Source organism: Miniopterus natalensis, chromosome 12, assembly GCF_054644295.1.
Source record: "Miniopterus natalensis isolate mMinNat1 chromosome 12, mMinNat1.hap1, whole genome shotgun sequence".
Lineage (NCBI taxonomy): Eukaryota > Metazoa > Chordata > Mammalia > Chiroptera > Miniopteridae > Miniopterus > Miniopterus natalensis.
In genome coordinates, this window is record NC_142092.1 from 10593491 (window position 1) to 10621271 (window position 27781).

At 38.8% G+C, this 27781-nt stretch overlaps 1 pseudogene; it reads right to left on the reverse strand.

Annotated features, from left to right (window-relative positions):
* Positions 1 to 15914: 15914 nt before the first annotated feature.
* LOC107543076 (ATP synthase F(0) complex subunit j, mitochondrial pseudogene) lies at positions 15915 to 27294 on the reverse strand (annotated as a pseudogene).
* Positions 27295 to 27781: the final 487 nt, after the last annotated feature.

The window sequence follows — 27781 nt, forward strand, 5'->3', positions numbered from 1 at the left end:
TCGAGATGGGCTAACACTTTAATTAAGAGGCTTCCAGATGATCATGCTGCATATTAGCAGAGCTTAACTCAGCCTCTCAAGAAGATCCATAGACAGTTCAAATCTGGTAAACTTTCAGAGATGAAAACATTCCAAATTCCAGTGCAATGCTACCCTCCACGTTGACCAAGGAGATGAACTTTTTCTTGTTAATTTTCCAGGACATTCCTGAATCCTTGAGGAAGGCAGGAAAAGTAATTGCCTCAAGTATTATTTTCTTTGGGTAACACTGTCTGGAAATGTAAGTAGCCACTAGGTACCACCAGACCCCCTTTTTTTTTCTTCCCAAAGTAGTAATGTTGCTTCAGCCACAAACAGGTTCTTTCTTTACAATCCTTGCAGAGACCACATGGCAGGTACTCAGACTCTCCAGGGTTGGTGTTGAAACTGTGCTTGGCTCCTAGAGTGCACTGTGGGGAAGGGTGAAGTCGGGAGAGGCTCTGCGAACACACCCTGGGGGGCAGCGTCTTACAGACAGCCCCTGTGGGGGGATCGGGTCTCTTAGAGACGACACCTGATTCTGGTCTCCTGACCACTTAGCAGCTTCCTGCACTGTGTGTTGGCTATCTTTGGGAAGAGGGAAAGCTCCCTTGAAAATGATGGAATTGTCTCTCTTCATTAAATAAATTCTTTCATCTTGCCTCTTTGTCTTGATTTGGACTTTCATGTCGAATCCTCTATTTTCCCATGCTCTTTCTAATTAATTCACTGGGCTAAATTAGTGCCAAATAAATAATGAGTTCCCAAATTAGCTGACACCATAATGGAACAGAGATTTAATTAATTTACTATCAGGGGCCTTCTACAGACAATTGTAAGTTTATAACATAAAACGATGGGATTTATTAATGTGGAAAGTTTTCTCATTTTAACAGATTATTTTAATAACAAGACTTTAATACGGAGATCTTCTCATCCTCATTTGCATAAACAGCAGGATTCAGGTCAGGCGAAGACCATGTGAAATTAAACTTCACATTTAATTTCCTATGAAGTTCTTTGATTTCACTTCATGTAGCATTAAGAATAGTCAGCAACTCTCTAAGCTGTAATAGTTTAAATATTCATGATAATTTTAGTAATTATTTACTCACATATTAGAGGCATAAACCTCCCCAGAAGTCTCTGGTATTGCCTTTCACTGGATCATGGATTGAAAGCTTTCTCCCTAAACTGCCTTCAGGGTATGTCCCATGCCCATCTCTCCTACTATTTCCCCAAGTGGGTTCTACAGAACCTGCAGTGGACCGTGAACTGGTAGGGACTATACAACAACCAGGAACTTCTGCTTGGTAAACATGATTTGGGCAAATAACATCCACTGAGAGCCCTGATTTCCTTCATAAAATGTAGATATTGTAGATATCTACACTGTCTTTCCTATTAAATCTACCAGATGATTAGGACAATCTGTATCTTTATTGGTAATGTGTGTATTGGTAGTAATGATAGCAATGGTTTCCATTACTTTATTATCATTTAGAAGATTCCAGCTCTTGAGTTTCAAGCAGGTTCCATTGGGCCAGCTCTGCCCAAACTGTACAGCAATAAGGATTCTGAAATGCAGTTGTCAGTATAACCATGACGACACAGCACAATTCACCACAACTAACCTAAGAGGTAGATAGAATGAGGTTTGTAGAAAAGTGAGTGGGTGGGAGGATGCATGCATCTTAAGAGCAATGATTCAAGTGGCTAATTGAGGAGGAAGGGAGGGGATAGAAGTGGGGAGCAGAAATAGGTGGAGCTGTAAGCTGTAAGTAATACTGCAAATCAAGCCCTTGAAAATATAGGTTGTTCACATGATAGAGAGGAGGGGGAGTGAAAATGAGCACTGTAAAGAGCTAAACGTAATGCTCTGACATGTGACAAGAAGTTAGTTAATATTCCAGTATGTTTATAAAAAGATACAATTTTTAAAATTTGTATTCAGGATATATGTTTTATGATTTAGGCTGAAAATCATGTAAATTTTACTTGTGATTTCTCTGTAGATGAAGCAGTAATAAGCAGGTAAACTGGGATTTAAAATCCATCACAGAATACACTGGTGCTTGAGAGAGGAAAGATAGATTTCCATAGGTCACTGAAATGGGAGGAATTACTTGATGCTGTTTTGTTTTGTTTTAAATTTTCCCCCAGGCTTAAGTTCTATAAGGCAGATATTAATAGTTATAGCCCAACTGTACAAAAACTTATTGGAATCCTCAATAATTTTTAAGAGTTACAAAAAGGACCTGAGGACAAAAGAATTTTGAGAACCGCTGACTTCGAGAGTGAGCCTGAGCCTGAGCCTGAGCTAGTCAAATCACAGCAGTTACTTGATGTTCTAAAGCTGAAATTTAACAAAGAGTTAATGTGCATTAGTCAGGAGAAACACTGTGCCTCTAAGTAGCTAAACTCTTTAAAAAATTCTTAAATAGAAAGATCAGCTGCTGATACACAAGATACGTTTTAATATTACCTGTGACTTCTTAAGGATCTATCAACCTCTCTCTCTCCAGAGAATAGAGATATAGACATAGCTCATCACAGAACAACCTGTCTGTGTGTATTTACTTAAAATCTCTTATTGCCTGGCCGATGTGGCTCAGCGGTTGAGTGTCTACCTAGGATCCAGGAGATCTGGGTTCGATTCCTGGTCAGGGTACATGCCCGGGCTGCAGGTTCGATCCCCAGTCAGGGGCCTGCAGGAGGCAGCCGATCAGTGACTCCCATCATTGATGTTTCTATCTCTCTCTCCCTCTCCTTTCCTCTCTCTGAAATCAATAAAGATATATTTAAATAAAATAAAATAAAATAAAATAAAATAAAATCTCTTATTGATTTGTTATGTAAAAATGAATTGGTTGTGCTAGGCAAGCATCATTATCGTCGTTTTAGAAACAAGGAAACTCAGACTCAGAGAGGTTGAAGAAATAGAACAAAGTCATTTGGAAAATAGGGAGCCGAGCAGAAATTCAAACACAGGTGGGTGCTTTCAAGTTCTGTGCTTCAGCCGCAACATCAACCTGGCCTCATGAGAATACGTACCTGTTTGCATATATGTCTCATCATATTTATGAAATATAGACCTTCAAATATATAAATGAGGCATATGCCATATATGTGAGTGTTTAAAAGTCATAAATCAAGCTAGAAAAATGGATTCTATCCTGATATCCTGAGAAATCTACCTTCACAACGTCAGTTTTGAATAGAGAACTGTTGGACCCCTTGGATTCCTACACCAAGATATAACTCACATCCCATCCTTCTTTTCCCACACTTGGCTCTGTCTTGCAACCTGGAGGGTCTTATGCATAATCGTGTAGACACTCTGGACCCTGTAGCATGCTCCATCCAACCCCTCTCTGCCAACAGCTGCTCCTTGCCATCACTTGGCCTGCAGGTGCACAGATGAGCATTGCCATCCACCTCAAATAAAGAGGCCCACACAGACTCTGGAATTGGGCTCAGGACAGCCTGGGTGGGAATTCAGTTGCCCAAGAGTCTAAATCCTGGCCTAAAAGAAAGGGCCTGGGGGTATGCACTCTGTAATGGGCCACATCCACTTGGTCCTATAGATTTCTTACTTCACGAAGAAGGGACACAATCAGGGCCAAGGAGGGGCAGAGACTCCTGCTGTTTGGGCATAAGCCTGGTACAGCTCACACTTGTACTTTCCAGCAGCTGGGAGAGAAATAGCTTTCATGCCTTTAAACAAGAAATTATTACCTATTCGTTTATATCAGAGAGCAGTGGTGTAGGGTCTTTTTGACCCTCTCTCTAACTCTTTGCCTACTACTACTACTGAATATGCAGTAATCTGTATTTGAGGTAAGGAGAGAGACAGCAGGTTCAGAAAGGTACAACATCAACCCACTGGACATATTCTCAAGTTTTCAGAATTCTGGGCTATGATAGCTACATGGCAGGTCTGAGATCCTCTCAGCAGGTGTTTAAAAATGAACCAGGATAAAACAAACCCTGTTCTATCATAAGCCAGCCTGCCACCACACTCCCTGGACTCTGAGCCAATAATTCATGCAAAGTGGTACTGCTTAGCGAATTGTTTTATGCTCTTCTCCTTACATCCATCATGAGAGGTATCCCAGGCTCCAAGAAGCTTCAGAATTAAAGAATTAAGACTCTAAGACCTGACTGGCTGAAAACTCATCATCTCATGCCTTTTGTCAATGTAACTTAGAAAAATGTTTTGTTCTTTAAATTAACACAAATCATGTGAGAGAACAATTGCTCCCTGATATTTTTCATGCTGAAAAATACATAATGTAGGCTCTGCACGGAAGAATGTGTAGAGCCGTGTGTTTCTTAGTCAGCACTCATTGCAGTCTGAAAAGATTCTGAGGATAAAACGCAGAATATAGAAAACTGGTCAGTCTTATCTCCAGTTTCCATGGAAATTGGCATATTTATAAAAAGATTGATACAGGGTAAAATTTCAGGACAAATTCCATCTAATGCAATTTGTTTGCTTTTAGAAACATAATACAGATGTTGAAGCTAAAGGAAGTCTGAAGTTGGAAAAGAGCTGTCATAAAATTGTCATAGTAATAATTATTTTAATAAATGAATCTCCTTAAAGGGAGACCTGTGCTTAAACTGCAGAGACTGGTAGGTGAAAACATTAGTGTAAGATCTTTCCTCTTTTTCCTAAACACAGAGGAAAGATTAAATCAATTAGTATGAGCAAGCAGTCACTAAAGACTGTAATGAAAACAGAACAACACCATTAAACAAACACATGTTTGAGACTTAAAACATAAGTGAAAGCAAGACCTCCCCCCTTAATGAGTTTACCTAATTCCCTAATGTGGGCATTAACTGTGGTGGTGTTTAGTTGTCACATAAAATTATAACGTTGGTAGCTGGATAAGTCCTTAGAGATCATCTAAATTGATGGTTCCCGTACCTGGCTGACCATGAAAATCAGTGCTTCCCAAACTTTAATGTGCATTCAAATCACCTGGGGATCTTGTTAAAATGAATACTGTATTCTAATTCGGTAAGTCTGGAGTGATATTCTGCATTTCTAACACTTTTCCAAGGGATACTAATGCTGCTGGTTTGTGTACCACATTTTGAGTAGCAAAAACCTAGAATTATGTAAAAATAGATTCTTAGGTCTCATTCCTAGAGATTCCCATTTAGCGCAATAGAACTTGAAAAGTTTCTTATTTTATAGATGGGGAAACTGAGGTTCAATGAGGCATATATAATGCCATCATGGGTAACAACATAGTTAATGGCCAGGCCAATAGTTGGCTGAAGGCCCCTAATCTCAGCCCGCTGCTGTTTCACTTCCACAGCCGTGGCCCCGTGTTGCGGGAGCCTTCCCCTATTGCTGTCAGGGGTGCCTCCCGGCAGCCGCATGGGACTCCGTGCCAAGAAGGGCCCCAGAACCGGGGTTTAATGCTTTATGGTTGCCAGCTTGAAATTCATAATAATTTAAGTTTGCGTTCATGCTTTGTAGTTGACGTTCCCCAGGACGGTGGCGCAGGTGTGGAGCCGGGCTTGGGGCCTTAGCTCAGGCCTGGCGCTGCCCCTGGGGCTTCCTCATCTCTCTCTAGTAGATTCTTGGCCGCCTGCTGCCCCCTGGCACCCTGAGCTCTGCTCCCCTTCCCCTCCCCCCGTCCCAGGCTGCTGCCAGCCTCCCGAGGGGCACTGACCCGGTCACACCGGCAAGGGGGCTTGGGCCCCTTCAGCACCCTGTCCTGCAGTGGAGACCTGGGTGTGCGCATGGGGCGAGTCAGAATGGACAGTGCCACCCTGTCCCAGGCCAGTGTCCACACCAGGCTAGCAGCGCGGGGGGCCTTTGGCTAGTAGCTGGCAGAGCCCCCGTCCGCCCCATGCAAGCACCAAGCGTGTCTCTGGGCAGCGGGGCCGATCTCCTGGAAGCCGCCCGCTTCTCACGGTGGGAAGGGGGCTCGGCTTCCTCACTCAGGCCGGGGCCCTGCGCTTTCTGTTCGCTTGGGGCCCCCCAGTTAGGCAGCTGGGCCAGCTCCCCCCGCCTGGTGGGCCAATGCCCCAGCAGGGCTGCGGCCCGAGGACGTCCTGGGGCTGTCCCCAAGGACCCGACTTGTCTTCAGCTTTCGGGGCTTCTCTCCAGAAGGCCACCAGATAACTGGCGAAACAAATGAAGCCTTGAGCTTCCCTCTCTAGCACTCCTCCCAGTGCTGTAACTTGGCTGATGGTTCGAGTTTGCTCTCAGTGGCCTGTGAGGAAGTGGAGGGAGGACGGCTGGGCACACGGAGGGCTGGCTGCCTGAGAAAGGCAGCCTGGCGCTGGCCCAGGGCGAGCTTGTCAGGTGCTGCCCTGTGGCCCCAGGCGGAGCCGCACCTTCTGGAGGAGGTTCAGGTGCAGGTCAGAAGACCCACGAGCTGCAGTGGGTCCTCCTGCTCTCACGCCCTGCGCAATGCCACCCATCAGCAGGCCCTTTAACTGACTCAGTCAAGCGGGCAGCCCGGTGTGGGTGTGGGTCTGCGAGAGCACAGCCACAGAACTGAGCTCCCAAAATTTCTAACCCTGGCTTAGTTGGTCTCTGAACATACAACAGAAATGGCTGGAGCAACTGCTGAAAACGGCTGGTGGGGACAGGAGCCCTTTTCCCCAAAGAAAGTCACTGCGAATAGTTGCATTTCAGAAATTTCCGCATTGCCTTCCAAGGCTCAGAGAGGAAGGAACTTCATCATACAGCAGGTTCCAGAACTGTGGGGAGAAAAGGTAATCTTTAATAAAGAGGAAATAAAGACATATTTATAATCCCTTACCCCTACTGTTGATGCTAGCCCCTCACAGCGAACTGAACCACCAAGAAAAAGAGTGCAGTGAAATTCTGGAGTGTATCCTTAACTAGCTCTAGATTAGTGTTTTCCAATTTGTTTGGGTGAAAATAATTTATATGTTATTTAAATAACTTATATGTAGCATTGTTTTGCTTTAAGTTTTTAATTTAAATGTCTGTTAATTTTATAAAATTCTATTCAGCATGCATGGCTATAATCATAAGTTTTTCTTATTTAATCTATTTGACCCGATTTATGATAATGAACAGTTCTTGCCTTTCTTGAATAAACTTAACATAGTTTTCTTTTAATATATTACCAGATTTTACTTTCTAACATTTTATTTGGATTTTTTTACCTTTTAAAATAAGTGATATTTTTTTCACTTAAAAATAAAATAGCTTCTGGCATTAGAATTATGCCGGCTTCATGAATAAAGTGAGGGTCTTTTATTCTCTGGGGCCAAGAATAATTTAAACATCATGAAATTATCTGTTCTGTATCTGTGAACTCGTTGGATATTCGTACTATTGGGAATTGGTACTTTTTAGATCTAAAAATCTCATTTCTTAAAAAAAGTTTTCAACTTCTTCAAATTTAGGTCAAATGGAGTAAATAATTTTTTCCTACATTTTCAAATTTGTTATCTAATATCCCATGTGATGTTTTCTTATTATCATCTTAATTTTTCTTCTATCTGTAGTTTTGTTTCCTTTCGTATTGCTAATGTTACTTTTTTTACTTCTCTTTTTTCTTAATCAGGCTCATAGCAGTTTTTCTATTTTTTTTTTTTGTCTTTTCAAAGAGTTTTATAGTTTATTATTTTGACTATTTTTTTCCTTTTTATTAATTTTATGATTTACCATTCCCTATTCTCTCTTCCAGGTTTCTTCTGGTTTATTTTATTGTTTTTTGTATTAACTTCTAAATATCAGCCTGGCCAGTGAGGCTCAGCGGCTGAGCATCAACCCAGGAACAGAGAGGTCCCAGGTTCCATTCCCGGTCAGGGCACACGCCCGGTTGGGGCTCGGTCCCCAGTAGGGGGCGTGCGGGAGGCAACTGATCAGTGATGTTTCTCTCTCATTGAGGTTTTTAGCTCTATCTTTTTCCCCTCCTTTCTCGCTAGAAAATAAATAAAATAAAATAAAAAATATTAGTGCTACTTTTCCTTTATTTCAGTCTGTCATCTTTAGTACATGAAGCTATGCATTTCTTCTGAATATATCTTTTGCTGTATTTGTTTCTATATATTTTGTCATTTCCTCTTTGATCCATGAATAGTAAGAATATTGATCTTTTGGGAATATAATTACAATGTACTTTTTATTTGATTTGATATCATCAAAGAATGACCTAAGAAGTCCCTACTTTTTAAATATAAAACTTTCTTTTCAACCAAATACATGATATTGTTTCTTAAATTGATATGAGAAAAATGGGTAATATATATGTACCTGTGTTTGTGGGTACACACACACATCTAAGTGTATACACACACACATATTACACATATTACAGTTTATTGCTGTTAGTTTCTCAGTTTCCTTACTTGCTTTTGACCTTTAACTTTCAAATAATTTTATAAAATTTATGACATAATTCGATTTTTATGCATTTTCCCTTACATTTGTAATATATTTTCATACAGATACATACTGGGCTATGATTGTGCCAGCAACATGAGTTGTGCTTATTACAATGTAAGAACATCCTTCTTTATGCTTTTTACTGCTTTTCATCTTATATCTAGGCTTTTCGGATGCAACATTGATATTCTTGCCTTTTCCTGTGCTTACGTTTGCTGGGTATCTTTTGATTTATCCCATTATTTTCAGCATTCTTTATCACTTGATCTGAACAGAGGTGTTTTTTTTTTGTGAGCATGGAGTTGCTGCATTTTGTATTTTAACCTAATTTGACAGCTTTTGTCTTTTATGGAAGAATTCAGTCAGAGAATTCAGCTTTCGAGGTGAACCAGAGCCCAGAAGGGAGACTGCCTTGCATATTTAAGTAGATTGTGTTCTAAAGATATAGAAATTGTTGAGGCAGGAGAACAAACTAGCTTCTTATATAGAAAGGTGTTTCTAGAGGGAATGCTCCATGAATTTTAATTAATTGTTTCACAGATTAAGAGAGTCACCAAGATTTTCTTGTAACATTTCTCATCAAAGAATGTTCTCTGGGGAAGAAATAAAAAGCTAAACAGGCCAGGAAGCTGAGACAAGAAGAAAAAAGCAAATTAGCAACCAGATAATATAAGTCACCACTGAGCCAATTAAAGAGCAGGAGAGGGAGCAGACCGCCCCAGACAAACCCACTGGAGGTTTAGGCAACTAGGGTGAGTTCTTGCACAGCTAATATATTCCCAGGTGTGAACTGAGTAACACCAAGAGACCCCTCTTACCACTTACCCACCAGTTAACAAGGCGAGAACATTGCTGGCTGCAAAAATAACAAGTAATGCCAAAAAGCAGGGGAGAATCCAGCTTTTGTGAGGCCCGAAGCATAAGCTATTTGCCAGGGGTTGGGGGCAGGGCACTCTTTAAGAAAAATAATACAAAATTAGGTACAAATTTGAATATTTATTGAAATAAGAAAAGGAATTACAAGAAATAACTGGGTCCTTAGAGATTCCACTCTTTCTTCTTAGATCTTTTTGGCCAAGTGACATAGAAATGCTTCCTGATTATATCAGAACATTCCCGCTCCATGTAAAACACTTGTCAATTCTCAGCTCTGTCAGGGACCCGGTAAGTGAGAGGCCCTGAAGCTTAAGCTCAGTTAGCCTCCAGGTAAATCTTCCTCTGGTCAAACTGTTGGCTTCTGTATGAATGCGGATGAAGGATATATCTGCTCACCACAGACTAACCCAGGCAGCCAGGCCCAGGAGTATGGAAGGCAATCCTTAAACAAAGGGCAGCTTAGTAAAGTCAGATTTACCCATTCGAAAGTACAGGGACTTGAGGACTTGGGTGCCCATGCAAAATTTCTGAACTTTTAGAGTTGCTGAAGGCATACTCTATTGATTATAAGAAAATCACAGGGGAAGAAGCCTCATTCCTGGGGAAAATACACTGGAGAGCGAGATTTTGTGAATGTCCAACATTTGGCAGCATTATTTGCTTTCCCCAAAAAGATGGGACTAGATTATGTGGACAGCAGCTAAATTAACAGACAATAGAGCAATTCTAAACTTAAGCAGCTTTATATTTTTTTATTTTACAGTTAACTAATTAGAACTCATTTATTAAGGTTCCGTAGAGCACAGTGCAAAGATTGCTGACCCTAGAAGAATGGATTGGTCACCATCCTCCTGGCAGTGAGGCTGGTGTAAGGAGCCTCTTCCGTTCAGGAAATCAGATCAAGTTCTCTAAAGTTTAGTGTCCCAGCACAGGATAATGTGAAGTCCTTCTAAGGAAAGAGATTAATTAAAATCTCTTATTTTAGAAGAGGAGGGGGTACTTTCTGATGGATTTACGGCCATGAAAATAAACTCGGAATTTTCTGGTGAGGCACCTTCTGAAATATTCAGACTTCTTTTGGGCTTGCATCTGGAACCCTACTTACTACCTGTTGATCCCTTCCTCTGGTCAGCTGGAGAGATTAGAGAACTTTACCTGCAGGTATGGCGTAGAGTTGGCTACACTTGAACCTGCTAATATATTAACAGCTCAACCTTAGCTGGGGTAGTGGCAGAAATGATGTCAGCTCTATCGGCAACACTCAGAATTAGGCTCACTGACTGAAGTCCAAATCCCGTGTGTCTGGCAGGAACCCTTGGGGAGCTTATGTGTAAGCCTAGTCTCTTCGTTGCATGCTTGATCTATATAAATAGAGCTCCCCTTCTGTTCCTGACACATCTGATTCTCTGCAGGGACTTGAATCTTAACTTGGGCTGGATATTCACAACCTATTGAGCCCATCAGAACACTCTTTTTGGGAAATGGACCTCATCTCTTAGCTTTATCTGTATCCTGCTTCATACTTAATGGACTCCTCCAGCCCCGCTCCCTAAACAGAGCCCCTAGACCTATAACCTTCTAAAAAAAGAGTTTCTGAAATTTAAAAATGTCTGTTGACCCCTGTTATTGTACCACCTATATTCTCTCTCACTGGCAGCCCCAAATCAAAACTTTCTATTACTGAGGTTCCATGGTTTAAGGCTACATGTACAGAACCATGGACTCACTAACATTTTATAAAGGAAGCATCCCATGTAGGTAAATGAAGACAGTTTTAGGGTTAGTATAATATTCCCAGATAAAATCTTCAACGAAGCCTTTTATGTCTCCGACTGAAATGAGAAGGTCAGTGAGAAAATGCTCAATGTTTAGGAAAGCTAAAGTAATGGCGATCACAACGCCCTCGTTTTATTGTATCCTCAGTTCAATCTGACCTTCGTTTGAAAGATTTGGTCTCCACTAATCTCACTACTTATGACACGTATAAGAACTAAATCTGAGGAATATGAATCATTCTACATTTGTATGTGGGTTTTGTGGGGATAAAGCACCTAATAAATCTTTGAATAAGTTTTTGTGCTTGTTGATATTTAGCAGAAACTTTTTGTGTGAGAATCTTACATTAACAAAAGTGATTTAACATTTACTTAGTAGAGAATGTGAGAAGAAAATGTTAAGGCCAAACCATATTTTAAAACACTGTTTACCATACACATTTATTTGAAAAAAATGTGTCTACTCTTGGTAATATGTTTGTGGTTTGTTTAATTGGTGATTTTCTATAAGTTTTTATATTTATTTGTGGGGCCCAGCTACCAGATCATAGTTATAGAGAATATTTGGAATCATTAAGGCATTCACCACATTTGTAAAGGTGGAGGAAGTATTTACTGGGATGAAAGATGTAATTCTGGCCTTTTAAATGAAGATTAAGATCTTAATATAAGTATGGGAAAGTTGAACAATAACCAAAAAAATTCAGGGGTGAAGTGTAAAACTACATTCAACTCTTAAGTATAACTGTCAGGCTAACTTATATTGTAAATTATATTGTGTATAATATAATAAATATAATTTATTGAGTACTTACTATGCTTTAGGCACTGTTTTAAGCTCTTTAGATGAACTAAGTCATTGAAATGTTATAATAACCCCCTAAGGTAAGCACTATCATCAATTACATTTTCCAGCTACAATATTTTAAAATTTAAAGTTAATAGACATATTACAAAGCAAATTTTCTCTTCAACTTTATTTTGAATCTCAATTGAAAATATTACTTTTTGAGTATGGTGCCTGTCAATATTGTTTAGGATAAAATACATTAATGATTATAACTGATTATTTTTATAATCATTGATATAAAATGGTACCAAGCCTCTACAGAAGTGACATACAGAATTTGAGATATCTTTCTGTGGTTGTTTCTGCTATAATTACCATAAGCTAGAAAATTAAACAAAAGGTGTGGATACTGACAAAATAAACTAGGCAACTTTATACATTTGCCATCTTGTTTTGTTTAAACTGTGTCAGTTTTGCTGGAAATTTATCTTAACAACATTAAGTAGTATCTGGAATATGGTTTGCATACAATGTGATGACCAAAATTCATAAATGCTCAGGCACCACTGACACCATACACACAGTACTGTTCTAAAATATCAAGATGTACAAAGTCTAATACTCATTTGTGCCCAATAGATCCACAAGAGAAAAAAATATCTCCAACTCAAATTGGAACACCAATATCCATGCATTTCAAAGAACACTATACCCAAGCTCTGTCTGTAGAAACACTTTTTAAATAACATTTTCTCCTCCATCTATTACGTCAATGCTTCCCTAGCAATTTACATTCATGAACCTGAGTTCCCAAGGCCGTTTATAATGACAACATAAATGAATGAACAGAGCCTTTTCAGCCTTCCCTTTGTATGAAAATGGTTAAGGGCACCTTTTAAGTGTTCCCATTGTTCTATCGCTGTGTACTTCCTCTGAGAATAATTACATTACCTTTGCCTACTCTAGGATATCCTTGAAAATAAAAATCAAGGTTTTATCTCAGCGGTAAATGTTCTGCAAACCTGAGACAGGCATCATTGTACTTCCCAATTTCCTTGCTGAAGCCCATGACCTTCATTGTCATCAATCTTGGAGAAGAGCTTTCAAACAGCTCCATTTTGGTGACTGAAAGAGAAATGTTTTGTTTAAGCAACTACTTGCAAGTCTTATAAGAACTCTATTTACATGTTAATGGAATAGAAGAGCAGAGATGCTTAAGGCAACCAGAAGTTACTATCAAGATCCCTCACAAAGTTTGCATTACTTCAGGTGGTTGCAAATGGCTCCTAAAATAACCAATTGCGTTAATGATGCCTTATTTTAACCTGAACCTAATTCACTGATATAATGTGGCTATTGGAGTGTTACACATTAGCACTGCTCACTGGTCCTGGGCCAGGATTCTCTCATGGTCAGGGCATTCTTCCCTTGGAATGAGGTAGAAGATGATGGATGTGATATAAATCACCACTCTTAAACCATAAATTACTTGTGTTGGGTCCCAGCCAAGGCTCTTATCCAAGGAAACTCCAATGGGTCAGGTTGAGCACTAAGATGCCCTTCAAATAGAAAGAATATGCAAATTTTAGAGATCACATCTGTAACCATAATTTATTCCTTTCATGGATTTATTCTCACATAATTTTTCAATTAGAACAGAGCCATTTTCCCACAGGACCATTTCACCCAAAATAAAGCATCAGATCTAAGGACTTACCTCTCATTGACTCATTCATCCTTTGGGTCTCCTCAAGAACTGGGAGAAAGTGGTTTTATTATCATTCTCTTAGTTGCATTATCTAACTTGGAAAGTTAAAGTTTAATACTAGGACTGAAGACATTTTTTTGGTCTTCTATAAGTTCTAAGTTTCTCTTATTTATTTAAATAAAACAATACATTAAACTTCTAGTTAAACATAGCATATTGAAAAACCTTGTTTATCTGCTTTTTCTCCCAAGAATATACTAACTGATATTACAGGAATGAAAACAACATTTTTAAGTCCATATAAACAAATATAGAAGAACTTAAGACAGTAGCATAAAAAACTTCTTTTGGGGAGAACATGGAATGCTATAACTGGTTTATTAAGTCAGGGGAACCCAACCTAAGAGCCTCCAAACAGGAATACTAATGATGAGTGAGCATATTCACCCCCTGAACATTCTGCCCAGGACTTAGAGACACAAGTTCTCCAGTGGCAAGAATCAAACAAGGGAATTGGTTGAAAACAATATAGGAAGCATCTAGAACCCCCGATCTTCTCTCTTACTTCTGAAAGCCAGGTAATTGCTCTTTTCTCCAAATTTTTACTCTCTGGAGAAATTGAGCTGTACAAGTTCTGGACAACCAAGATGAAAAATTCAGAAATAAAGGCACACATCTGAAAACCAGAGGGGAAATATGAAAATGTTCAGGGCCGTACTGCATAGTGCATGGTGGAATTCCAGGATGTCCTCACATGGAATGGTGGTGCCTTGAGCTCTGCTCAGCCACTTATTTCCCGTAAGAGCAGCACATTTTACCACTGCCATGCCTGAAAAGAAGACTGGAAAGTTTAAAAGATTTTTACATATTTATGTTCAAGAGTTTCCCCAATGAACCAGACAACTTGCCTCCTAATCGCTGTGTAGAGAAACAGTGTGAAGTAGGGTTCCAACTTTATTCTTTTGCATTGAACATGCAGTCACCCCAACTCCATTTGTTGAAAAGACTCCCACTGTTTTTTGTGTCTCTCTACCTTCCCAACTGCTTTGTTCTGGAGGTATATTCAGTTGTTGGAATGCAAGGCAGGAAGGTAAACTAAAGCCCAATGTTTCTAGCCATTAGTCCTAGAAGATAAGCCTTTAGGACCTAGAGAGTATACGAGGGCAAGGCTCATTCCCAAGAGGAATGGATCTGACCATAAACATACCAAAGCTTTGGTAAGAGAAATTCAGAATAGTACACTGCATAGGTCCCAGACTGGGCAATCAAAACAGGTTCATAGAACACTGCACAGACTGTGAAAACTGAACTGACATTGGAATCACAGACCATAAGAGGTGGGTTAGAACTTTTGGTCTAAAGTTAACTTAATTGCTTCCTAAATCAAAGGAAAGTATTAACATTTTCCATAGGATTTAAACAAGATATAATAATCAAATAGCATAATATTTAATACATGTTTAATATATGTATTTATAAATATAATAATCTAACAGCATAATTTTAATACAAATTACTTGACATTTTACACAGGATGAAAAAATACTCAACAACTGACAAGGGAAAAGACAAACAACAGACACCAATCCCCAAATGATCAGGGAAATAAAAGGTATAAGTCAGAACAAAATGGAAGTTTTAGAACTGAAAAACACAAGAACTGAAATTAAAATCACACTTAAAGGATAGATCAGGGTAATGGAGATGACTGAAGGGAGAGTCAGGAACTTGAACCTAGATGGATAGAAATGATCTAATTTGACCAAGACAAAAATATATATAGATATTTTTAAAAAATGAAAAACTTCCCTGCTGAGGAAACTGTGGTAAGGTGTGGAAAGTTCTAATTTTTATGTCATCAGAATCCCAGGAGAAAACAACCAGGGTGGTTTAGAAAAAAGAAAAAAAAAAGAAGTAATGTCTAAAAGCTTTGTAAAATACATAAACTTATAAGTACATAAAGCTCAGTAAAACCTGAACACCACAAACTCAAAGAGATCAGTGCCTAGACATATAATCAAAATGCTAAAAACCAAATACAACACCTTTCTCCAACCTCCTCCAAAATTCATATAATATGAATTATAGCAAAGAAGAGCATGTAATATGTAGGGAATCAATGATTTAAATAACAAAGGACTTGTTAGAATCCAAGGAGGCCCAAAAGTAGGACATCAGGTTTTTGCTTATATTTGTTTTGTTTAGTTTAGTCTTACTGGTATATTTATTATTCGTGTCACCAAGGAAACGGTACTTCTACAATATATGGCATGTCCCACATTTCCATCTAACAGAGCTAAAATCTACAGCGAGGCCGATGCTGCACCTGCTGTGCACTCCAGGGTCAGCTGGTTAGTGATGACCATGGGCAGGTGCAGGACTCCAAGCTTTCAAAGCTTTAGTTATTTTATCAGAGCTCCTGATTTTGTAAACTATGAAGCCCAGCAGCTCCATTCCTCCCCAGATCTCCTGGTAAACCTGGGTGTAGGAGAGCTTCATAGGGACCCAAGCATTTTTAATGAGGCTTTGAAGCCTCTCGCTGCAGGTCCAACAGCTCAGGCCACCCCGGCCCACACAGCCAGCAACTTGGGAAGTGCGCTGAATGCACAGGCACTGCAAGCAGCACATCAGTTTTAAAGAGTAAAGAAAACAACTGTCAACCCATAATTCTACACCCAGTGAAAATAACTTTCAGAAATGAAGGTGAAATAAAGACATTCTCAGATAAAGTAAAACTAAGAGGATTCATCATCAGCACACCTGCTCTAAAACAAATGCAAAAGGAATTTGTAAATAAACAGGAAATCATATCAGAGGGAAACCGAACTTAGAAATAAAAAAAGAGCAACATAACTGATAAATACATGGCTTAATATATTTTTCCCTCTTAAGTTCTTTAGAATATATATGATGGTTGAAGGCATAAATTAAAACATTGCCTGGTGTGTGTTTTTAAAAAAATGTATATAACATGTAATGCACATGACCACAACAGCACAAAGGGAGGAAATTCAAGGACCTATATGGTGGTAAGTTTTCTACATTCAATTTGAGGCAGGAAAACATTCATTTTAAATATACTGTGAAAAGATAAGTAAATAGATTGTAATCTTTAGAAAAATTCTCTAAATATATACTGAGATATAGCAAAAAACTAAAAGAAAAATGGAAAGGAATGCTAAAAACCTTCTAATAATCTAAAAAAAAGTCATCAAATAGAAACAGAAGAATTAAAAACAGAGGGGAAAATCCAACAAATAATAAAATGGAAGACCTGTCAAAATACATCGATAATTACTGTAAATGCAAGCTGTCTAAGTGTATCAATTGAAAACAGAGATTGTCACAAATGGTTAAAAATAAAACATGAGCCAGCTATATGCTCTCCTTAAGAAATCACTCCAAGCCTGACCGGGTGTGGCTTGGCTGTTGAGCGTCGACCTAGGATCCAGGTGATCGGGGTTCGATTCCCGGTTGGGGGCATGCAGGAGGCAACCGATCAATGGCTCTCTCATCATTGGTGTTTCTCTCTCTCCCTCTCCCTCGCCTTTCCTCTCTCTGAAATCGATAAAGACATATTAAAAAAAAAAAAAGAAATCACTTTAAATATAATGCATGGGTATTGTAAAAGTAAAAAATGTGGGGAAAGATATCTCATGCAATCATTAATGAAAAGGAAACTGAAGTAGCTAACCAAGAAAAAGAACAACCCTGAATGTTTATACATGTAACGAAAGATCTTCAAACTGCATGACACAAACGCTGACAAAAATAAAAAGAGAAATAGATAAATTCAAAATTACAGTTTGCTATGTCAACACCCCTCTTTCAGAAATAGGTGAAATTGGTAGACAGAAAATCAGTGAGGATATAGAAGAACTAGAACCATCTGTCAACTGAATCTAAATGAGTGGGTCAAAGAGGCAGCCTCAAGGAAAGTTAGAAAGATTCTGAACTGAACAAGAATGAAAATACAAGATATCAAAATTTATGGGATTCAGTTAAAGATGTGCTTAGGGTGAAGTAAATAGCATTAAATGCTTATATTAGGAAACAGGAAAGTTCTCCAATCAATAATTGAAGCTTCCATCTGCAGAGAGAAAAAGAAGAGCGAAATAATCCCAAAGCAAGCAGAAGAAAATAATAAAATAAGAGAAGATTAATAAAATTGGACACAGAAAAAGTTATAAAAGATCAATGAACAAAAAAGCTCATTTTTGGAAGAGATCAATTATATTGATAAATTGGTAGTAGAACTGACAGGAAAAAAGGAATAGAAATGAACAAAATGGGAGATATCACTGCATAACACAGTGCCATTAAAAGGATAGTACGGGATTAGTACAAATAACTCTATCCACATGAGTTTGGCAGCTTCAATGACATGGATCAATTCCCTGAAAGCTACAATATTCCAAAACTCCCCAAGGTGAAATAGGTAGAAAAATGACCAAAACCCTGGAAGAAGAGGCTTCAGCAAGGCAAAGCTGAGACAAATAAATCACTTTATCGAACATGCTGAAGATACTGTGCACATAAAGATTTCTCCCTAGCCATACTGTGCTAAAAGCAAATTGAAATGAACAAAGCTTGTCCTATTTCAGGAAACCAAGTTATTCAACATTTACACATGCAACTGTAAGGCAGGATTAACAACGCTGGAATCATTAGAGGTAGGTTTAAATTTTAGATTATTTTATCTGAGTAACTAGAGGATTCCCTGGAATTAGAACCCATTGTGTTTCATTCATTCAATAAATAAGAATTTATTGAGCACCTACAGTTGCCAGACTATTCAAGGGGTACAGCATTGGATAAGAGACATATCCCAGAGCTTGTTCTAGTTTTTCCCAAGGCCATTGTGGTTACTTGAGCAAGGGTTACATGATTAAATTACTCCAAGCAAAGGAGCGTTGTTGTACTGTACTAAAGATAGTGAGGGAACGCCTCCTGCCTCATGGTTTTAGCAGAATCCGAATTCTCAAATATTATTCTCTGGCCTCATTTTATTTGGCTGTAGTAATTGCATAGATGGAGACTTTTACTTATCTCTAGCCTTTAACTGATACCAAGATATGAGGCATAAAGTTCTCAAATAGCTCATATTCACATTATTCATAGAACTTGGGTCTGCAAGTGAAAGGTAAAACCTGAGCAGACTTGGAGGGTCACTGGCTGAATAGTAATTGGTGGTCTCAAGTCAAGAGATAAAAATTTAACCAATTATGTTGAGTTAAGGTCGATTAATTGTTCTGCCAATCATATAATAATTATGGGATTGCTATGACTCTAGGCTCATCTGTTCAAGCATTTTTCAACCATTAAGTTGAGGGAAGATGTGCATTTACATATATACATGTGTTTGTGCGTGTTTAGTAAATAAATAAATAAACATTTCATTCAAGCTCATGTAACCAATACAGAAGGTGCCATAACATTCTTTAAGCAAAATGGGTTTTGTAGAGAGACAAATAGGTTTGGAAGCCAACTCTGCCACCTTCCCGACTGTGAGAACTTAACTCTTTAACCTCTCGAAACTTCTGTTCCATGATCTGTAAAATCTCAAAGGGTTATCATGAGGATGGATAGCACTGATGGAGGAGATACATGTAAAGTGCATGTTAATATCACTCTCTTGGGCTCCTCCATGTGGTAGGAAAGGTGGCTGGCTAAAGCGGTTCTGACCTCCCACATTTAAGGCTTTGTGGTCAGATGCAGAAGGAGGGGGCTCTTATCTCCCAGTTGACTTCTCATTGTTACCAAGAGCATTTTAATTTGATCTCCTGATTTAACAGAGGAGTGGGGTCCAGATCCACCATCCCTAATTTCACTAAGTGTTCTTTAACACTTTGATACATTAGTCAATCCCAAAGCAATTGTTACTTGAGCATGAGTGTCCCTTATTGATTCAGCAGTTCCATCAGCTAGCCCTGCAGTCTGGAGTTTTGAGATGCCAACTCTAAGTTTCCCAGATCTTGCAGGGACTGTGTGGACAGTGGATATTTTCACAAATAATATTAAGATGGAAAATAAGCACAGGGCTCTGCTCCTCTTAGAGATAGGAGAGGAAGACAAAGAGCTCACATTTATTGAGGTTGTGATAGGCAGAGTTCTAAATGTTCCTCCAAGATTTCCCAATGTAATACCTGGGACTCTGAATACAATGAGAAGTCATAACTTACATGGCAAAAGAAATTTTGCAAAAATAATTAAAGTTGACAGTGAGTTAATCAAAAGGAAGATTACCAGGGTGGGCCTAATCTAATCACACAAACTGTTTAATAACAACAATTTCTCTGTTTGATCCAGAAGGTGAAGTCAGAGAGAATCAAAATACTGGAGAGGGGCCTCATTCAAGGACTTCTGGAAGCTGTGCGTGACCTCCAGCCAACAGCCAGAAAGCTCAAGGAATGAGCTTTAAAGAAGATTCCAAGCTCTACAGACCCTAAGCAGAGAAGCTGGATAAGTCTGCCTGAACTTCTGACTCACAGAAGTATGAGCTAATAATACAGGAGTGTTGTTTTAAGCCATTAAATTTGTGATAGATTGTCACACAATAGAAAACGAATACAAATGCCTATCTAGTAGAGTAGCTGGGTATAATCCTGAGTATTTCCTCCATGACATTTAATTTGATTTTATTATTACAGCTATCCTGTAAGAGACAGATCCTTGTAGCTATTTTATAGATGAGATACAGACGCAGGTAGTTTATATGACCCCTCTAAGGTCTCACTCGTTGTAAATGGCAGAACGCAGACTGGGAGTCATTGGTTATCTATAAAGTGCAAGCAGCTTTCATTGCGCTACTCTCAGGAGTCTAATAGAATAACTGGCAATAATACCATCCATGTTGGGAATGTCACTCCAGAGGAATGTCCCCCCAAAACCCATTTTTCCCTTGAACTTCCCTGTAATGCAGGCTGAAGACAGATCAGCCCTAAGGCTAAAATGATTAGACTTCTGTATCTCCTCTCTGTCTCCTTTAATGTAATATGACCTCTTTTTAGTATTTCGCTTCTGAACCATGAGTTAGGACCACTTCTCTCTTTACGTATTGTTATGTTTTTGTTTTCTGCTAGAACTTGTCTTTAAGTGCTTCATGATTTGCTTTACCTACATGGAACAGGACGAATTCTGTGGGCAGCTTAACTACTTGTAGTTAAATGTACCTGCCAGGTTCACCCCGCCATCACTAACTAAAGGAAAATAAATTCCAACTTCTTATACCACATGAAATTCATATGATTTTTTAAAATGCAATTTTTCTGAAGAAAGCCAGCCTAGGTAACTAGTCACTTAAGACTAATCAGATCCAGCTGTTAAATCGTCTACTTGATCACTTGGACCATGGACATAATTAATTAGCCAAGTTGTAACAATTCTCACAAACAGAAATATAACCCAAAGGTATTGTCTAAATCCAATTAAGATTCATTAGTTATCTTTACAGATTTTCAAATAGTAATGTTTTATAGTCCAGTATTTGATTTCATTTACAAATAAAATATAACACTTGCTCTATGAATCTGAATCTATGAAAGAAGATACCTACCAGGAAGGACTCCCCGTGGCCAACTAGCTCAAATTAAAACAAGCAAACAAATACAAATCACAGAGCCTAGCAGCTGTTTCTACACAGGGGTTTCTCACACAATCCACACTTCGGGGAGAAGCCTGCACTGAATCGCCTGCCTGCACTGTGTTCTGGGCTGAGCCAGCTCTTAGGAAGGAGCTCCTGGGATCCTATTTCAACCAAAAGGTCTGAGACTTTCCCCATCCAGTAGGAGCTGCTCCCCCAAGAGCATCTTCATTGACCAACTAGAGCAGCTCCATTCTGACCAATCAGGACAGTGCTTTTGGGATCAATCAAAATGCAAAGGTTTGGAGTCCTCATCTGCATGAGGATGGGCCAATCAGAGGCCAGGGGCAGGGACTTCTGGCTACATAAGCCAGGCCCCCTCTGTCTAGAGGAAGACACTTTTCGGTTTCAGTGAAGACTGCATTTCCTTGGTTGGAGCTGAAGCACCCGAGATAAGACACCAGAGATGTCTCCCTGGATCTAAGCAGAGAAGAGCGGGCAGAGTAGAGCTGTCTAGCCACCCAGGGGAGGGGGCCCTTGGACTTCCTCTCCCCGGGGCCTCCTCACAGCCTTGCCGCCTCTCTATGAGTTGTAATACCATTGAACTCCTACACAGCTGTGCTGTTCTCACAGCCTTGCCATATCAAAATTGAGCTATTTGCACTGAATAAAGTGTCACGCACCCCAAACTGGGGATTCCTGTTGGTGTTGAATTAAGGCCAATGACTGTCGGTTGACAAATCCTATTTTGATCTCAAATATATCTACAGTGAAGTTCTTTGATTTTCTTTTAAGAATATAAGAATGCACATTTTTCATAAACATTTTGTATAATTTGAGACAACTTTCAGGCATATAATATGGGTGCTTAACTCAATTTGCATGACACACATGGCCTGAATTAATGTTTCTTTGTAAACTGAGTATTTTCTGAGTTGAATTATTATTTTTTTTCAGACCCAAAAAGCTCTAGTTGATGCTCTTGAGAGAAGTACCCAATTGAATTCCATAGTGTAGAACATATTCCACTGCCTCAGATGGAATACTTAAAATACATTCTGTACTATCAATTATAAGGAAGAAGTCAAGTTGTATGCGCTTGTTAAAACTGTACAATACAACTTATTAAAGGGAAAATACAATTTATTAAAGGGAAATAAAATAAATTAACTGAGTTCTTTGTATTTCCTAGATATATATTGTTTATTTATAAAATTATACTCACAGTACCTGCAAGATTAGTTATCTTGATTTTCTTCTAATATTTAAACTCAAGCATTATCTCATATGACCTTAGTCTCTATGAGCATCGTTTGGCTGAATAATTTCCAAGGTGTGACTTTATTTTAACTCATTCATTATTTTATTATTTTTAGACATTTAGATGTGGCCAGTTTTCCTCAACTACCATGATACTTGAATGAGTATTTTTGAATAACTTTTTTCTCTTTCCTCTATTTTGAGATAATACCACTCTTCATCAGTTGTGAGGAATACTTTTCAGCTTTTCAGCTTAGTCTTTACTCATTCAAATAAGCTAAATTAAGTATTCATTTAATCCTCTAGGGGTTTGACTCATGTAATCCCTTGATTTCCATTTTCACCTCCGCATCTGGTGATTAAATCCTGGCCTTCCTTCCACAGTTCATCGCCATCAGTGTTTCCTGCTCTGCAGTATAACCAGTGACACACTTGAATTACAGTCATGACCACCTTGTGCAGCAGAGGCCAGAAGGATGACTCATAATATTCATATGAAACATATGATCATATTTCATAATATTCTTCAGTAAGACCAAGCGCTACCAGGCTCATATAACTAATTTGCATATCATTACATAGAATTCAAATGGACTTATTTTATCCACTCCCACCCATTGATCATATTATTACAATTTAGAAAATTTATTCTGTACCATGAGTCAGCAGGTGAAAATAAAAAGGTGGGATTTGATTGCTAACATAGTTACTATTATGATATATATATCCTCAGGTTATTTTGTATTCTGCCTGATTTAATTAATTATACCACTTGTAGGTCATTAATACACCATTAAAAAGTGTTTATAAGATTTAGTGATTTAAGTGGAGACAATAATTATTATAATTTACTGAATGTGTACTATAAACCTGTTACTGTGCCTAGCTTAACACATTATCTCATTTAATCAGACAAGAATATCGAGTCTATTTTAAATATGTGGGAAATGTGAGAATTGAATCTTAGAAAAGATAGGCAATGACTAAAGTCAGTTTGTTGTCAGTAGCAGAGCCCAGATCCAGCCTCAGGTTTACATCACTGTCGAGCCAAGGCTCTAAACCTGCTGCTTTCTGTAGAAATTCCCTGTGCTCTACACAGATGGGTGTATCCTGTACATGGTATATGAAAGTAATAATCTTGTGCATTTGTTTACTCACTAACTTTTAAGAACGGAGGGGCGTCTGTGCGATGAGCACTAAGCATCACAGGTAACTTCACTGGGTGTTGACATTGCGGCCTTACTGTCGTGCAGGCAGCGAGCTGCCTGAAGAGGGGCCCGGGCCCTCTCTTTCGGACGCGGGCCCTGAGCGTTCTGAGCACTCAGAGAGGCTGCCGTTTGCCGCTCGGGTGGACCGAGCGGGCACTATGCTGAGCGAAGTAAGTCAGCCGGAGGAAGGCAAGCACCACAGGATTTTACTTACATGCGGAATCTAAAGAACGATTTAAACGAACAAACAAAACAGAGGCAGACTCACAGAGAACAGGCTGAGGGGCGCCAAAGGGGAAGAGGCTGGGGGACGGTGAAAAAGGCCGAGGGATTGGAAAGTACAAATGGCTGCTTACAAAATAGTCGCAGGGATGTAAAGTACAGCTTAGGAAATTCAGTCAATAATATTGTAATAACTATGTATGGGGCCAGGTGAGGACTGGAAACATCAGGGAGGATACTTTGTAAAGTATAGGATTGTCTAACCACTATGCTGTACACCTGCAACTAATACAAACTAATATTGAATGTCAACTGTAGTTAAAAATTTTTTTTAAATAAAAAATTTAAGGCTGTTTTAACTGGCCTTAAATGTTGAAAAAAATGTGAGTTTATCGTAAGACATTGAAAATCTGTAATATGCTAAAGCTTGAGCTCTACTCACAGCAAATTCTGTTCTCAGAATGCTGGAGCATTCCTATTTCTAGTGTTGAGGAGCTGGAGAATTCCCCCCAAAACAAACAAACAACCCTCCTTTAGCTCTTAGGGCTGCACTCGCTATAATAAAATTAAAACAGGATCTGATTAACAGGAGCAAAAAAAATTTAATTCATGCACACGGGAGAACCGCAATATGATGCTCAGATCATAAAATGAGGGCCAAAGGAATGATCGAATCAGGCACCTTTTTATACTTTGTAGACAAGGAAACAGTAAGTTTGTGAGAAATTGACAGGACAAAGAAAGTGCTCGTTCGAGAGGCATCTGAGCAGGTCTGGGTATTTGCTAGTGAGGAATCTAAACAAAGTTTGGGCTTGGTAGTAGGTTAGTAAAGTCGTTATGAGGTTTGTTTATACACGATTCCTGCTCTGGGTTCTTTTAACTCCCGTGACCAGGTTGTCTCTCAGCCCTCAGGAGCAGAGGGCGCCTGTCATAGAGATGTATGTCCTGTCCTGCTTTTAGAAGGACAGGGGAATCAGAGAGCTCTTCCTGCTCCTGCTGCTTCTCAGGTGATTTTAGTTCAAAATGATCAATATGCCATTATGAATATCTTGGGGCAGCCTGCCCTGGGCCTTGGCACTGGTGACTCAGGAAAAATCAATGTCCAAACATGAAGGTGGGTGTCTTGTGAAAATGATGGGGGTGAGGGTTGGGACAAAGAGGAGAAAAACCACATGCATGTTTTAGAATCGTATGACCCCCATCTAACACTTCATTGATAGAGATTGTCCATGTCTGCAAACTCCTAAACGAAAGCTTAATGGACAGATCCAGATACTTGCAACTCTGTAAAGTTTAGTACCAGTATCATTTGAATACATTTTCAAAAATAACTTCATTTATTTTAAAGAGATTTTATCTGTCCATTGTGGGAAAAGTAAAGTCCACAATAAGTTCTAAAAAGACAAGGAAGAGATTCTTCTACATTCTGACCAACGCACACAAAAACAAATATCTAATCGCTGGGAGATAGTTCAATTTATGTCACCTGCTAATGAGGTTGGCTGTTTTCATTTATTTATAGTCCTTTTGTATTTTTTAATAGGTAAACTCCCAATGTTATTGATCAAGATAATTAAGTGGATTTTTCCCCTTTGACTTGATAAATTTTTTCATTTTGGACCATCCTTTCATACTTGTTGCCTACTTATGTTTTGTATATTGTGCTAGGTGCAGACAACTCTAAGGAGTCACTAACCTGTGGAGCTTGGCCTAATAGAGAAAATAAATAAACCAACCAATAATAATAATAAATTGAGGTAAGTGCTATGATAAAGGACTGATAAATTATGATAAAGCAGCAACCTAGCTATCGGGCTAAGTTGGGATGTAAGCAGTACTGCTTAGAATGGTCAGAAGTATCTTCAGAGAAGAAAAACATGGAAAACCTTGGCAGACAAGAAATAAAAAGCATCTTGCCGACCAATTTTATAAATTGCTAGTTTATCCCCTTGGGCGGTCTAGCATCTTATTTGGAGGTACATGACAGCTGCTGTTTTGTTCTTAGTCTTCGGGGCCTCCTAACTCTGAGACAGAATGAGCTCCTTTTAACATCTAACCACACACCTAAATACCAAGCTTGCTCTATATTACAATCTGAATGTTAGATACCCCATTACTCTTCTGATTTGTAGACTGTCCCCACTATTTTCTTACAGGCAAATTGAAGTTGCCAAATTATAAAGACACTGAGTTAATTTCTTTTGGAATCAGGACTTCAGAATATCCAAGAAGATAATTAATGAATTAAATCTTTGGGCTTCCTACTGCCAAAGACAGGAAAGCAGAATTTATGGAATGACTGGTGACAGAGCCAGAAGGAGGGTGCATGTATTGGCTGAGAGTCCCCAAATCTCCCAGTTTGCACATGCTAATGTTTCTTATAAATTCTATTTCTACTTCAAGTAGGAACACAGGGTTACCAAGTGTCTCAGAACCTATGTTAGAGGTGAATAAAGTGTGAAATCAGTTCCCTATATAGAAAGAGTATTTGGTTAAACTATATGAATTGCTGATATTTAACCTTTTTTCTGACCCTAGAATATAGCACTTTTCTATGATTTAAACTAATAATAATACATACAGGGGTTACATACACAGTCTGTATCAGATAATTTTAAGAACATTTTCAACTCTGATTGGTAGCAGAAAGTTGCTTTCTCAAGTGAGATGGAGCACAGTGAAATGTGTTCTTCCTCGGGCGTGCAGTGACTTGAACTACCCTGGAGACATATTCAAATTTCCTCTAAGACTAAAAACACAAGGAATCTCAACTTCTCAGGGTGGCAACAAATTAAGTCACTTTAAATGACATGAAATATTGGACTGATGTGTGAATATATAAATACACACCCACCCACACACATATATATGTTTAGTACTTTGATAGTATTTATATACTTAGATTATAGTAGTAAAATAAGTGGGTTGTCTTTGAACAAAGACTGACTGTACTCAAGAGGGACACAAACAGATACATTTCCATTTTGATTTAAGTAAACATATGCTTTTCAAATTTTTTCTTATGAAGCTTACAACTGAATAAAACTAGTTTAATCCAATTTACAAATTTGGGATACAAATATATAAGATCTCATAATTTACAATTATTTTATAACTCATTGCTTTTTTATTATTACTTGTTAAATAATTATAGTTGCTCTTTTACAACTATTTGCTAAAACAATTGCCCTTTGTCCTAATATTCAGGATATTCAGCATCTCTTTCTTTAGACTAAATCAACCTTCATCTTTAATTCCACCAGAAATTATCTAGGAATTTGTGGCTGCCTCACTCTACAGGGGTTAGCCCTGCTTGCCATGACAAGAGGTGGAGCCCCGAGAAGTCTGGTTGGTGCACCAACACTAGGGTTCCCATTACACTCACCAGTGTTGCTGCTAAACACTGTTGGAGGGTGGGCAGAGCATGCTTGTCCACCGGCGCAGTGATGTCCAGATCCATGTCAGCACCTCACTAGAGCCACAGGCTTGAGCTCCATGGTTCTAGCTCTTTTAGGTCATAAACACATGATCGGTCCTTGTTCCTAAAGCATGACACTGTCTCAATAACTCATTCCAGAGGCCCTTATTCTCAGCCATGCAAACACTAGGCCATTATGTGGAGCATATATTTTTGTCTACCACTCTCCCTTTACTCAACAGGAGTTCTTCCTTCCTGATGCATAATCTCAGAATAATAGCTTCTTCTTCAAAGTCTCCTTTCCCGGCTCCTCCAAGTTCTCTAAATGGTATCACCTCTATCAAACCCTTGTTTTCTCTATAAATGGTCTCTTACTTGGTGAATTATTTCGAACTCTAGGGCTCTAAATATATGTGTATATATATATGTGTGTGTGTGTATATATATATATATATATATATATACACCAATGGTCCTCAAATTTATTTCTCCAGATTTGGCCTCTCCTCTGAGTTTCAAACTACTACTA